General features: G+C 38.3%; 1 non-coding gene across 1 annotated transcript; it reads right to left on the reverse strand.

The window, feature by feature from the left end:
* Nucleotides 1-5,066: 5,066 nt before the first annotated feature.
* Nucleotides 5,067-5,173, reverse strand: LOC113001565 (small nucleolar RNA R71). Its single transcript, XR_003266959.1, has one exon. It is a non-coding gene; the product is annotated as a small nucleolar RNA R71 (small nucleolar RNA).
* Between the last annotated feature and the right edge of the window lie 8,681 nt (nucleotides 5,174-13,854).

A 13,854-nucleotide genomic window follows, 5' to 3' on the forward strand; every position in this document is an offset into this window, starting at 1 on the left:
ATTTGAATTTCACTTGGATTTGAAATTGAATTTGTGGAGCCAAATTTGGAGCCAAAATTTCACTAATTATGATAAGTGAGTTTTAGTTATGGTTCAGCCCACTAATCCAAGATCAAGTCCAAGATTCTCCACTAAGTGTGCTTAGGTGTCATGAGGCATGTAAAGCATGAAGGACATGCACAAAGTGTGACTATATGATGTGGCAATGGGGTGTAGCAAGCAAATGCGCACCTCCCCTTCTAAAATTTAATTGGATTGAGCTTCTCCCAATTAAATTAATTTTTTTTTTCCAACACACATATCAAATATTCACTTAATGCATGTTAAATTACAAAACTACCCCTAATACAAAAACTAGTCTAGGTGCCCTAAAATACAAGGGCTTAAAAATCCTACATTTCTAGGGTACCTTACCTATATTATGGAGCCCTAAATACAAGGCCAAGAAATAATGAAACCTTAATCTAATATGTACAAAGATAAGCGGGCTCATACTTAGCCCATGGGCCCGAAATCTACCTAAGGCTCATGAGAACCCTAAGGCCTTTTCTTGCATCTCTGGCCCAATCTTCTTGGAGCCTTCCATCCAATGCCCTTGTGGAGTAGGATTGCATTATTCCCTCCCCCTTGAAAAGGATTTGACCTCAACTCCCAAGGTTCTTGAAACTTTGGGTTTTTTTCCTCAACACCTGTAAAAACAACAAAAACATATGTATTAGTGGTGTTTGGTATGTTGAAGTAAGGTAAGGTCTGAAAACCCATTTCCTGGGCATCTTCCCATGAAGGAACATGGTTCCTCACCAACTCAATGAGTAGTGCAACAAGTATAGAAAAATATGGGGCAAACCTTTTGTAATAGTTTGTTAAGTCATGGAAGCCCCAAAATTTTCTTATACTTGGTGTAGTGGGCCACTCAGGAATGACCTTTATTCTGTTAGGGTTCATGGGAACCCCTTGATCACTACTTAAAAAATTAAGAAAAGTAATACAATAAAACATACCTTTTTTTCTGTATTTTCATGTTGATTATTCCTACCAAAAAGTATGAAAAACCTAAGGTGTCCCATATGAGTACCTAAGTTTGTATTGAAACTAAAAATAAGAACAAACCTACCTAACGAGTCCCTATGTACACAAATCATGAAGATGTTGGGTGCACGAGTGATTTTACAAAAGAGGGTTGCACCACTCAAAACATTCATCATACCACCTATTTTAGGGATTTGGTGCCTAATAATACCTATTTTGGGCACCAACAAAGCATAAGGATTTAAGCTCTTGCAAACCAAACCCTCATCCAACAATTCCTTTACTTGAGGAATAAATTCAAGCCCAAGAGGTGTGGCAATGCTAACAAGTGTCTTTTTACAAAGGAGAAAATGTGGAGGTTGCCTAAGAGAGGAAAATTCTTTAATATTTGTCTTTATTTCAAAATGCCTTTCCTTCTTAGCTAAGCTCTTGGAGGAGACACTTACCTCCTTACACTCCTCCTTAAACATTAAAAGTTGTCCTTCTTCTTGGGGGTAGATTTCTTCACTAGATTCTTCCCCTTTTGCTTCTTCACTTTCACTAGAGGAAGGTGAAGTAGTAGCCTCATCTTGGCTACTATAAATGTCTTGGCTCCTCATAATCATGGTTTTCTTGTTGGGGCATTGAGAAGTAATGTGTCCTCTTCCAAGACATTTAAAGCACTGTATAGAGCTAGTCTTTTCTTGCATACTAGCCTTAGGGGGTTGCTTTTCTATTGTCTTTCCCTTATCATCATTGGGCTTAGAAGGTGCTGCCCCTAAGATGCCTAGACCTTGGTCTTTCTTTGGATAAGAATGAGGGCCATAAGATATTAAAGTAGAGTTCCTTTTAAGTTTTTGCTTTTCCCTTATTTCTCAATCTAAGTAAGCCTCTACATTGTCCTTCCCATGGAAGTATGGGAGGTTAATGTTAGCCTCTTGAGGCTTTCTTTCATTTTCTCTCCTATGGGAGTGAGGTCTAAGATGTGACCTATTCCTTCCTTCATAATAGTCACGAAGTTCTTCACTTAAGCTATTGCAAGAGTTATGACTACTATAGGAGACATGTTTTTCTCTTGTCATTTCTTTCATTATTTTTCTTCTTTCTTCCTCTCTTATTTTCTCTCTTTCATCTTGACTTATTTCTTCCAATCTTTTTTTTCCTTTTTCTTTTCTCTCTTGTTTTTCTTTCCACAACTTAAGGGATCTCAACTCATCTAATATCTTATACAAGGGGTCCTTAGGAGTAGAACCCTCACCATTAACACTAGATGAAGAATGAAGACTCATGTTGGTTCCTAAGTTGTGGTTCTTTCTTGTTGGGGGTTTGAAAACAAAAGGTCAAAGAAACTATGGTTGAAACTAGCCAAAATAAACACTAAAAGAGGTGTGAAAGATAAGGTAAAAACTAATTGGTAAAAGGTAAGTGATGTGCCATCATTTTCTTCTATTTTCTAAACCCTTTTTGCACCATTTTAATTATTGATTGGTCTTAATTGTCAATTAATTAGGCAGTTTTATTATTTGGGCTCATTTAGCTAATTTGATGTTTTTAATCTAATTTCAGGAATTAATGAAACATTGGGCTTAATCCGGATTTTGGTTGTGGACTTGAAGAGGGCAAATAAAGCAGCGCTTACCTTAGTTAATTTCTAATTAGGAAATTTCACAATTTTATTTTATGTTGTTCAGTGTTTATTTCGTTTTGGGCCAGAGTATTGTAATAGGGCCCAGTGACTTTGAGTGACTCTTTTTAAATAGCTGCCTTGGGATTCGTGCAGGGCATTCTATTTTGCTATGCTATTTTCATTATTCAGAGCTTTGGTTTTAGGTTTTCACGTTTTTCTGTGCCCTTGTTACAGTTTTCGTTCTTAATGCAAATTTCCGTTTTCTGCTTCTAATTACGAGTTCATTCTTGCTTCTTCTTCTACTTTCATTTACGTTTCTGTTCATTTACGTTTCTGTTCATTTACGTTTCTGTTCATTTACGTTTCTGCTTCATGTTTCAATTGCGTTTTCTGTTTGAATCCATGGAAGGCTAGATTTTCTGGTGTTGTTTCCTTTTGAGGACGAAGCCCAACTCTCTTTGAGGTTTCGTTTGTAATGTGGTTTCCTGGCAGTTTTCCCTTCACCAGTTATCCCAATTTCGTGAATATTAATCAGTGCACGCTTCGTGTTCGATTAATTGCCTCTGAGCCTAACTTGCGTTCATGCTTAATGGACGAAGGGCTAACTGGTGTATGTGGTGCCTAATCACGTATTGAAAACCCTAAGTTGATTTTCGCTTAGTAAATTGAAATAGGGTTGGATTAAGTGGTTGACTGTTAGGGACGTATTCTCCATAACCCAGGATAAGAGAGTGGCTTCTGAATCAGAGGAAACAACCCGTTTTTAATATTAGTAGTTTCGTATTCCATTTTATTTGTCTGCTCTTTAATTACCAAACAACCAAACCCCCCCCCCCCCCCCATCGTTACTGTTACTGCAAGTATACTATGAACATTTGGCTTGTCACTGCTCGTTGGGAAACAACCTAGGATCACTTCCTAGTTACTGCATTTTCATGTTTATTTGATTCGGGTACGGCCTCGATCAAATTTGGCACCGTTGCCGGGGAGCAGTGTCCAAAGGTTCATAATAGATAGCTAGTGTTTTGTGTTTAATCCTTTCGTGTTTTATGTTTAATTGTTAGTATTGTGTTAGTATGTGTGTTAGTGTTGTTTAGTGTCCTGGTATTTTGTTTAATGTGTGTTCTGTTTCAGTTTTCCCATTAAGTGTTTCCCCTGTTTCAGTCTTGTGTGTTTTGCTGTGAAGATTGTGCTTGAAAACAGAGTAGTAGTAGAAATCAGCTTGCGGCAAAAAAAACAGAGTAGTAGTAGAAATCAATTAGAGACGGATTTTAGCGACCACCCATGCTGAATTATTTGAGATTTTTTGTTTTAGTAGCTAGGGTTGTTATTTTTGGCTGAATTTTTTTGTGGTAACTTCTTTTAATCCATATTTTGTGGGAAAAATAGCCAGAGCCTTTAGTTTGGTCAGATTTGAAAGTTCCAAAAAACAAGCAAATTTTGTGTTTGTCAAAACTTCAAACGGCCATAACTTTTGCTCCGGTTATCAGAATCGCAATTATTATATATGCATTTGGGGTAGAAAAAAAATTCCTATGCCGTGGCATAGGCCGGCTGAGGTCTCCATCGTCCAAAAAAAGCGATTCTGTCAAAAGTTTTTTATTTTTCAAGTTTTATTCACTTATTTTTCTTAACTTACCATTTTTAGCTTTCATAGTTAGACTTTGAATTTTTGTCTGAAATTTTTTGTGCTATCTTCTCATCATTTTATAAGGTTGCTCACAAAATTTCAAGTCATTTGGATATCATTTCAGGGTAGCTGTAGTTCAAACCTACACCTTTATTTACATGACAAGGCAACTAGTTGTGTGCATGCTGAATGTAGTGTATGACTAGAGGCAATCCATCTGACTTACAACCCTTTGATCCTGAGATAGATAGGACATTTCATAGATAAGTTAGGCATCATTTTATACCTTTTGATCATTCTGAGCATTCCATAACTGGTGAATCTGTGCATTCTGTTATTGGTGATTTTGAACATCCTGATCTTGAGCATTATAATTTTGAGCATTCTGATTCTGAGCATTCTGATTTTGCACATTCTGAGAACATGGCACAACCTCCACCTCGTGAGAGGACTCTAAGGGAAATGGCTGCACCTGATTTCACCTATGAAAGCTTGTGCATCCAATACCCTGATGAGGATGTCCCATATGTTCTTAAAACTGGACTGATTCATTTGCTTCCAAAGTTTCATGGCCTTGCAGGTGAAGACCCGCACAAACATTTGAAAGAATTTCACATTGTCTGCTCCACCATGAAACCCCCAAATGTCCAAGAGGATCACATATTTCTGAAGGCTTTTCCTCATTCATTAGAGGGAGTGGCAAAGGACTGGCTGTATTACCTTGCTCCAAGGTCCATCACGAGCTGGGATGACCTTAAGATAGTATTCTTAGAAAAAAATTTCCCTGCTTCCAGGACCACAACCATCAGGAAGGATATCTCAGGTATTAGACAACTCAGTGGAGAGAGCCTGTATGAGTACTGGGAGAGATTTAAGAAACTATGTGCCAGTTGCCCTCACCATCAGATTTCAGAACAATTTCTTCTCCAATATTTTTATGAAGGACTCAGTAATATGGAGAGAAGTATGATAGATGCTGCCAGTGGTGGAGCCCTTGGAGACATCACTCCTGCTGAAGCCAGAAATTTAATTGAGAAGATGGCCTCCAACTCCCAGCAGTTTAGTGCCAGAAATGATGCCATAGTCATTAGAGGAGTGCATGAGGTAGCTACAAACCCATCTGCATCATCTGAAACTAAGAAGCTTGAAGGCAAACTAGATGCGTTGGTCAACTTGGTAACCCAGCTGGCCTTGAATCAGAAATCTGTACCTGTCGCAAGGGTTTGTGGTTTGTGCTCCTCTGCTGACCACCATACAGACCTTTGCCCTACCATGCAGCAACCTGGAGCAATTGAGCAGCCTGAAGCTTATGCTGCAAATATTTACAATAGACCTCCTCAACCTCAGCAGCAAAATCAACCACAGCAGAACAATTATGACCTTTCCAGCAACAGATACAACCCTGGATGGAGGAATCACCCTAACCTCAGATGGTCCAGCCCTCAACAACAACAACAACAGCCTGCTCCTTCCTTCCAAAATTCTGCTGGCCCAAGCAGACCATACATTCCTCCACCAATCCAACAACAGCAACAACCCCAGAAACAGCCAACAGTTGAGGCCCCTCCATAACCTTCCCTCGAAGAACTTGTGAGGCAAATGACTATGCAGAACATGCAGTTTCAGCAAGAGACCAGAGCCTCCATTCAGAGCTTAACCAATCAGATGGGACAATTAGCTACTCAATTGAATCAACAACAGTCCCAGAATTCTGACAAGTTGCCTTCTCAAGCTGTCCAAAATCCCAAAAATGTCAGTGCCATTTCATTGAGGTCGGGAAAGCAATGTCAAGGACCTCAACCCGTAACACCGTTCTCATCTGCAAATGAACCTGCCAAACTTCACTCTATTCCAGAAAAAGGTGATGACAAAAATCTACCTAACAATTTCTGTGCAGGTGAATCTTCTTCCACAGGTAATTCTGATTTGCAGAAGCAGCACATTCCCCCTCTTCCATTCCCTCCAAGAGCAGTTTCCAACAAAAAAATGGAAGAGGCAGAGAAAGAGATCTTGGAAACGTTTAGAAAAGTAGAAGTAAACATACCTCTGTTGGATGCAATAAAGCAAATTCCAAGATATGCCAAATTCTTGAAGGAGCTGTGCACTAATAAGCGGAAGCTTAAAGGAAGTGAACGAATTAGCATGGGCAGAAATGTCTCCGCATTGATTTGGTAAATCTGTTCCTCAAATTCCTGAAAAATGCAAAGATCCAGGTACATTCAGCATACCTTGATTCGGGTACGGCCTCGATCAGTAAGCTATCTAGGCAGTTTGGCAATGGAAGATAAAGGAAATAAGCTTTGAAAGTAACCAGGAAATGTAAACTAGGCGAATCCTAGGAGTGTTTGGATGGCCACATTTAAGGTTCCCAACAAAACACTCACAATCTTAAGGGAAAATTGCATAAAATTATTACACACAAGTGGAAGTAGGGTGACCTATTGGAGGCTCCCAACTTACTTCCAATGAAAGGCCTTTTTGTTACAAAGTTTGGAAGCAAAGAAAATTGCCAATTACAAATTACAAAAAAAAAAAAAGAAGAAGTCCTCAAAACACGTAGTGACCAATTCTCAGTAATTTACAAAGTTCGTATGTTCAAGCTGCCAGCACCAGTGATTTCAACTTAGAAATCAAGAGTAGTGTTTATGTTGCTTAAGGCTTGGATAGTTACAATTTGTGTTTGCTTATGCTCAATTATCTTGAATAACACAATTCAAGAGAGCTTAAGACTTATTTTGATTCACAAATCCAGCTACAACTCATCACCATAACTCAACTTCATCATAGGCATCATGTAGGAAACTTAGAAAAAAAAAAGGTTCAATAACAAGACTACTTCTAGGAATTGATTTAGAACATGTAAGGAACTAAATAACATGCATGAATTAGACTCAAAATTCAAAAGATAGGCTAAGAATGACAAGAATACATGAACAAAAGTATCTAGAATTCAATCAAAAAAATAAAAATTCAACACAAACTTAAAACATAATGTGACAATTACTATGACTAAACATGACTCTAAGACAACATGGATTAAGTGATTTACACTTAGATTTTTGTGCTTTTTTTCTAATCAATATTTTGGAAGAAAATTTAGATCTACGGTTCAACACAAGAATATTATGAATGAAAAATGATAGAACCTAAAATCAACACAAAAACATGATTCAAGAGTAGATCTACAAAATTTGAACCATAGAAATGCAAGAACAAGTGTAGATCTAAGATTTAATCAGTTTATTTTTTTAATCTACTCTAAACAGCACCAAACCACAAGACAGTGGAGGATATACATGGAGAATAAGATGAAGAACAAGGAATTAAAGGGAATTCACCGAACAAAAAGATAGAGGAAACAAAAGAACATCACCTAGATGAAGATGCTCTTGATACCACATGACGTAAGCTCCATTGGAGCTTGTAGGCCTAGGATCGTTTTCATCAATGGATTCCTTTGCTTCTTGGAAGATGAGTGGCAGTGGAATGGAGAAGGAAGGGAGAGAGGAGACGCCACTTCAAGGAGAAGATGAGTCTAGAAGAAGCTCACCACCATAGGAGACCATGGATAAGAGCTTGGAGGAAGAAGGAGATGAATGAAGGGAGAGGGAGAGAAGAGCACGATATTTTGTGCTCTAAGAGAGCTTTGAAATCTGAAGTTTAATTTTCAAATGATCAAAGTTGAAAAAAATGCACACACATGACCTCTATTTATAGCCTAAGTGCCACACAAAATTGGAGGGAAATTTGAATTTCACTTGGATTTGAAATTGAATTTGTGGAACCAAATTTTGGAGCCAAAATTTCACTAATTATGATTAGTGAATTTTAGTTATTGTTCAGCCCACTAATCTAAGATCAAGTCCAAGATTCTCCACTAAGTGTGCTTAGGTGTCGTGAGACATGTAAAACATTGATCGAGGCCGTACCCGAATCAAATAAACATTAAAATGTACTATCTAGAAAGGGATCCTAGGTCGTCTCCCAACGACAAATGATCAACCAAACATTCATAACATGTAATAGTGAAACAGTAACGAAATGGGGGGGGGGGGGGGTTGTTGTTTTTGTAATTCAAATAGCAAGCAAACTCGAATTAAAGAAATAACAGAATTGAAACATGTTGTTTCCCCTTGATTCAAAAGCAAGTCTCTTATCCTAGGTTACAAGAATGTATCCCGAATCAGTTCAACCACTTAATCCAACCCTAAATTAATTTACTTAGCGAAAATTAACATAAGGTTGTCATTATGTGATTAAGCAACACATACACCAATTAATCCCTCTCACATGTCCATTAAGCATGAACATAAATTAAGCATAGAGACAATTAATCAAGCATTAAGCATGCATGGATTAATAGCAACAATTATAGAGCAATTGGTGAAGGGGAAAAACTGATAGGAATTCAATAGTAATAACAAAACCTCAAAGAGAGTTGTGCTTGATCCTCAAGAGAAAACAACACTGGAGACTCTGCCTTCCATTAATCAGCAGAATGAAAATGAATTCAAGGGGCAGAAGCAAAAAATGAAATTGCAATTTGAAACAGAAAACGAAATTTGATTGCTACATGAACAATGCGCGTGAACAGTAACACAAAACTGAAAATGCAAAACCCTAAAAATTTTCTCCTGTGTCAACCGTCTCCTTCTACTAAAACCCTGGTGCTATTATAAAGATCCTCAGCCCCAAAGCTTACAAATCTCTTTTAAGTCCAAGCCCAAAAATAGAATAAAATAAAACTGGACGAAATAAAATAAAATTTTCTGCTCTCTTCAAGTTCAAGCCGGTTCAGCCCAATTCCGGATCCAGGCCCAATTGCTGATAATTCTCCTGAAATTAAATTAAAAACACAAAATTAGTCAAGTAGGCCCAAATGATAAAAATGCATAATTAATTTGACAATTAAGGCTAATCAGTAATTAAAATTGTGACAAAAAGGGTTAAGAAATAGGAGAAAATAATGACACATCAAATTCCGCCACACTTAGCCTTTTGCACTCTTGGGCAAAATCAAAAAGCAGAGCAAGGAACAAATCCAGAGACATTAAAGAGAGACAAACAAACACAAAATCATTTATATATTTCTTAATGAATCCCAAGGAATGAAAGGAATGGGCAACATCCAACACGTAAAGAGTTAAAGAATCAAGATAGTCATGAAAATCATCCAAGCACCTTAATCATGGCAAGGTAGTCAATCAGCTCAAGAATTGAATGAAAAGTGATAAAGCCTCACAAGATATGCACTCTATCTCTCAAGTGTCTAGGCTACTCTTTACTCTCAGAGCACCCATGAAAACAAACACCACATAGATTTTGGCAAAACTCTAAAATTGACAACCAAACTCGATAAACACATACACATGAGGATCAAAAGGTCTTTTAAGGTTGTAATGGGGCCAGGGACAAGGTAGAGGAAAGTGTGGGATAAGTAGCTAAAACCCAAAGGAATAGAGGAGCAATGAGGAATAAGTGGAAATTAAGCAAAAGTAGTAAACCCAAAACCTCCAGTATCAACAAAATCAACCAAGTCTTCAAACTAGTCCAAGTCCTCAAAACAAGACCTCATTTATTCAACTTCACTCTTTTTTTGTTTTTCTCTTCTATTTTTTTTAGAACAGAAAATGAAAATTTAAAAGCATTTTGAATATTTGAAAAATAAAGCAACAATTAGGCAATATATGTATATACATCAAGCATGGCCAAAACATCCAATGAAACATACCCCTTAAGGGTATGGTGAGATCATGGTTTTTCACTTAAGGCTTGTAATGAGCTTCAAAACAAAGAAAGGGGAACATAGGCTCATAGGGGCTATCAAAGGAATTAATTCAAGGTAGGCTCATTTGGCTGGAGGCTTATAAGAACAAAATGCCTAAATCATCTCCCAACATGCATGTGAACCAAGAAGTATCAACAAGAGTCAAGCCAAGGCTATTGTGCAAGCAATCAATGGGGCAAAACACACTGAATAAAATAGATGATGATGGCTCAAAATCTTACCAAGGGTAAATCTATCACTTTTAATTCAACCTTTCAAAACTAACTTGACATGTAGAGAAAAACAAGGATTTCAATTCACAAAATGCCAAAAAACTCCTATTTCAAAAACAATTACCCATTACTTTTACATAACCCAAAATTCAAAGAGAAACATGCAATATTGTACACAAAACATAAAACCAAAATAACAAAATTAACCTAGAAAACCCCAAAGAAAGAGCAATCTCCCCCCCCCCCCCACACTTAAACAACACATTGTCCTCAATGTAGCTCAATCATAAGATCAAGAGCAATCACAACAATCAATAAATTTGGACAAGTGCAATAAAAGTAAAGGAGATAGAAAAAGAAAATTCCCTAAGTCATGGCGGAAGAGAAGTAGGGTGAAGTAAGGAGGTCTCCTCCACCACTACATCCACCAAGGAACGATTTGTGAGGAATGGTTTCAGCCAGTGTCCATTGACCTTGAAGCTCTTATCTGTGGATTCAATTTTGATCTCAACTATACCATAAGGAAAAACATTAGTCGCCATAAAAGGAAAAATCCACTTTGACCTCAACTTACCACTCATGAGTCTGAGCCTAGAGTTATACAATAAAACTTTCTGTCCAACCACGAAGTCCTTCTTAGCTATCAAGCTGTCATGGAACTTCTTGGTCTTCTCCTTGTAGAATTTGGAATTCTTATAGGATTCTAAACGGATCTCATCTAGCTCACTTAGTTGCAACTTCCTTTCCTCTCCAGCCAGATCAATAGAGAAGTTGCAGGTCTTTACAGCCCAGTAGGCTTTGTGCTCTATCTCTACAAGAAGATGACATGCCTTGCCAAAGACAACCTGATAAGGAGACATTCCTATGGGTGCTTTGTAGGCAGTCCTATGCGCCCAAAGAGCATCATCCAACCTGGTGCTCCAATCCTTTCTGTTCGGCTGCAGAATCATCTCCAAGATCCTTTTTATCTCCCTATTTGAAATCTCAGCCTGCCCATTAGTTTGGGGGTGGTAAGGTGTGGAAATTCTGTGCATGACCCCATACTTTTTGAGCAAGGCATACATGGATCTGTTACAAAAATGGGTGCCTTGATCACTAACGATGGCTCTAGGGACTCCAAACCTGCAAAACAGATTAGATCTAACGAAATCCATAATAACCTTAGCATTGTTAGTTCTGGTGGCTTTGGCTTCCACCCATTTTGAATCATAATCAACAGCAAGGAGAATATAAACAAAAGCAAAAGAGACAGGGAAGGGCCCCATAAAGTCTGTACCCCAGACATCAAACACCTCACAGAACAACATGAGGTTTTGAGGCATTTGCTCTCTCCATGAAAGTTAGCCGCCTGCTTTCTGACAAGGCTCACAAGTGCTACAGATTCTCCACGCATCCTTGAATATGGTGGGCCAATAGAAACCGCAGTCAAGCACCTTGCGAGCTATCCTCTGTATGCAACATGGCCACCTGGTGCGGAAGAATGACAAAATTGCAGGACTGAGTCAATCTCATTGTCTGGAATGCATCTCCTAATAACCTAGTCACTGCACAAATTCCACAAATAGGGGTCATCCCAAATATAATGCTTAGCATCGCTCTTAATTTTGTCAGTTTGAGCTTTAGATGCTAAGGGAGGAAAAACAGAAGCAACCAAATAATTCACAATATTAGAAAACCAAGGAGTAGGGAAGGAATCAGAAATATTATACAGAATGTACAAATGGTCATCCGAAAAATCATCCTGAAAGGGTGAGTCCTCAGACACACACTCAATCCTACTCAGGTGGTCAGCCACGAGGTTTTGTGCACCACTCCGATCACGAATCTCCAAATCAAACTTTTGGAGCCAAAGCATCCACCTGATCAATCTAGGCTTTGATTCAGCCTTCTCCAACAGATACTTAAAGCTGCATGGTTAGTATAAACAATAACACGAGTACCAAGCAAATATGAACGAAATTTCTCAAGAGCAAAACCTATCGCTAATAGCTCCTTCTCTGTGGTAGTGTAATTTGCTTGAGCAGCATCCAAAGTTCTGGAAGCGTAGTAAATCACCCGAGGTAGCTTGTCAATCTTTTGAGCAAGGACAGCCCCCAATCCATAATTGGATGCATCGCACATCAACTCAAATGGGGCTATCCAATCAGGTGCCTGAATAATAAAGGTGGTAGTCACCGCACGCTTGAGGCAATCAAAAGCCTCTTTGCACCGATCATCAAAATCAAACTCCACCTCCTTTTGCAGCAGATTGGATAGCAGAAGGGCCACTTTGCTAAAGTCCTTAATAAAGCTCCTATAAAACCCTGCATGGCTAAGAAAAGAATGAACCTCTCGCACGCAAAAGGGCTAAGGCAATTGTGAAATAGAAGCTATTTTTGCAAGGTCTACCTCTATGCCCCTACTAGAAATGATATGCCCTAAAACTATACCGTGTTCTACCATGAAGTGACATTTTTCAAAATTCAGCACAAGGTTAGTTTCAATGCATCTATTAAGAACTCTATCCAGACTATCCAAACATGCATCAAAAGAGGATCTATAAACAGTACAATCATCCATAAACACCTCTATGCAACTCTCTAAAAAGTCACTAAAAATGATAAGCATACACCGCTGGAAGGTACCAGGGGCGTTGCATAGGCGAAAGGGCATCCTCTTATAGGCAAAAGTACCAATGGGACAGATGAATGTGGTCTTTTCTTGATCCTCAAGAGCAATATGAATTTGTAAATAACCAGAAAAACCATCAAGAAAACAGTAATGAGACTTACCTGCCAAGCGCTCAAGCATTTGATCAATGAATGGTAAGGGAAAATGATCTTTTCTGGTTGCCTGATTCAGCCTCCTATAATCAATGTAGACTCACAAGTTGTTATGAACTCTTGTGGGGATAAGCTCATCCCTCTCATTCTTGATCACTGTGAGGCCTGTCTTCTTAGGAACCACTTGGACTGGACTCACCCATTGGCTGTCAGAAATGGGGTAGATGATTTTGTGACATCCTGGAAATTTCTACTCGGAATTTTTGTAAATGGTGCATTTTGAATGACTATATATATATATATATGTATTATTCAGTGTATGTATGTATATATTATTCCTGGTAGAAGTAAGTATTTTGGGGGAAAGATACGCGAATTAGGCTAATTAACGAAGAGAAATCCATAACTGGATGGTAATAGGTTAATTCTCCATTAATTAGTCTAAAAATCATCGTTTTGCGTGCAACTTAAAATTTAACAAAACCAACCTTTGCACCACACTCGGGGTTTTATTCTGAGCATTTTGATATATATATTGCCTACTTTCGAAAACTGGCCCCGACGGGCGCAGAGAAACGTGAGGGACTGGAACCAGCGAAACGACACGCAACCCGAGGTAGGATTTTGGCATTTCAAAAGGTCAGATTTTTCTCTTCATGTGGCTGAGCATGAGTCACATCAAGAGAAAAGGTGGGCCCTTTTGCTCCACTCAAATGGAGACATGTGGCATAGCTTAAAATAAAATAATAGAAAAGAGAAAAGCCTCTTTAAACCAAAAAGTTGTTTTCTCTCTCTCCTCACTCAACAAAAAATTTCAGAAGCTTTCT

Source organism: Glycine max, chromosome 4 (assembly GCF_000004515.6).
Source record: "Glycine max cultivar Williams 82 chromosome 4, Glycine_max_v4.0, whole genome shotgun sequence".
NCBI classification, from domain to species: Eukaryota; Viridiplantae; Streptophyta; class Magnoliopsida; order Fabales; family Fabaceae; genus Glycine; species Glycine max.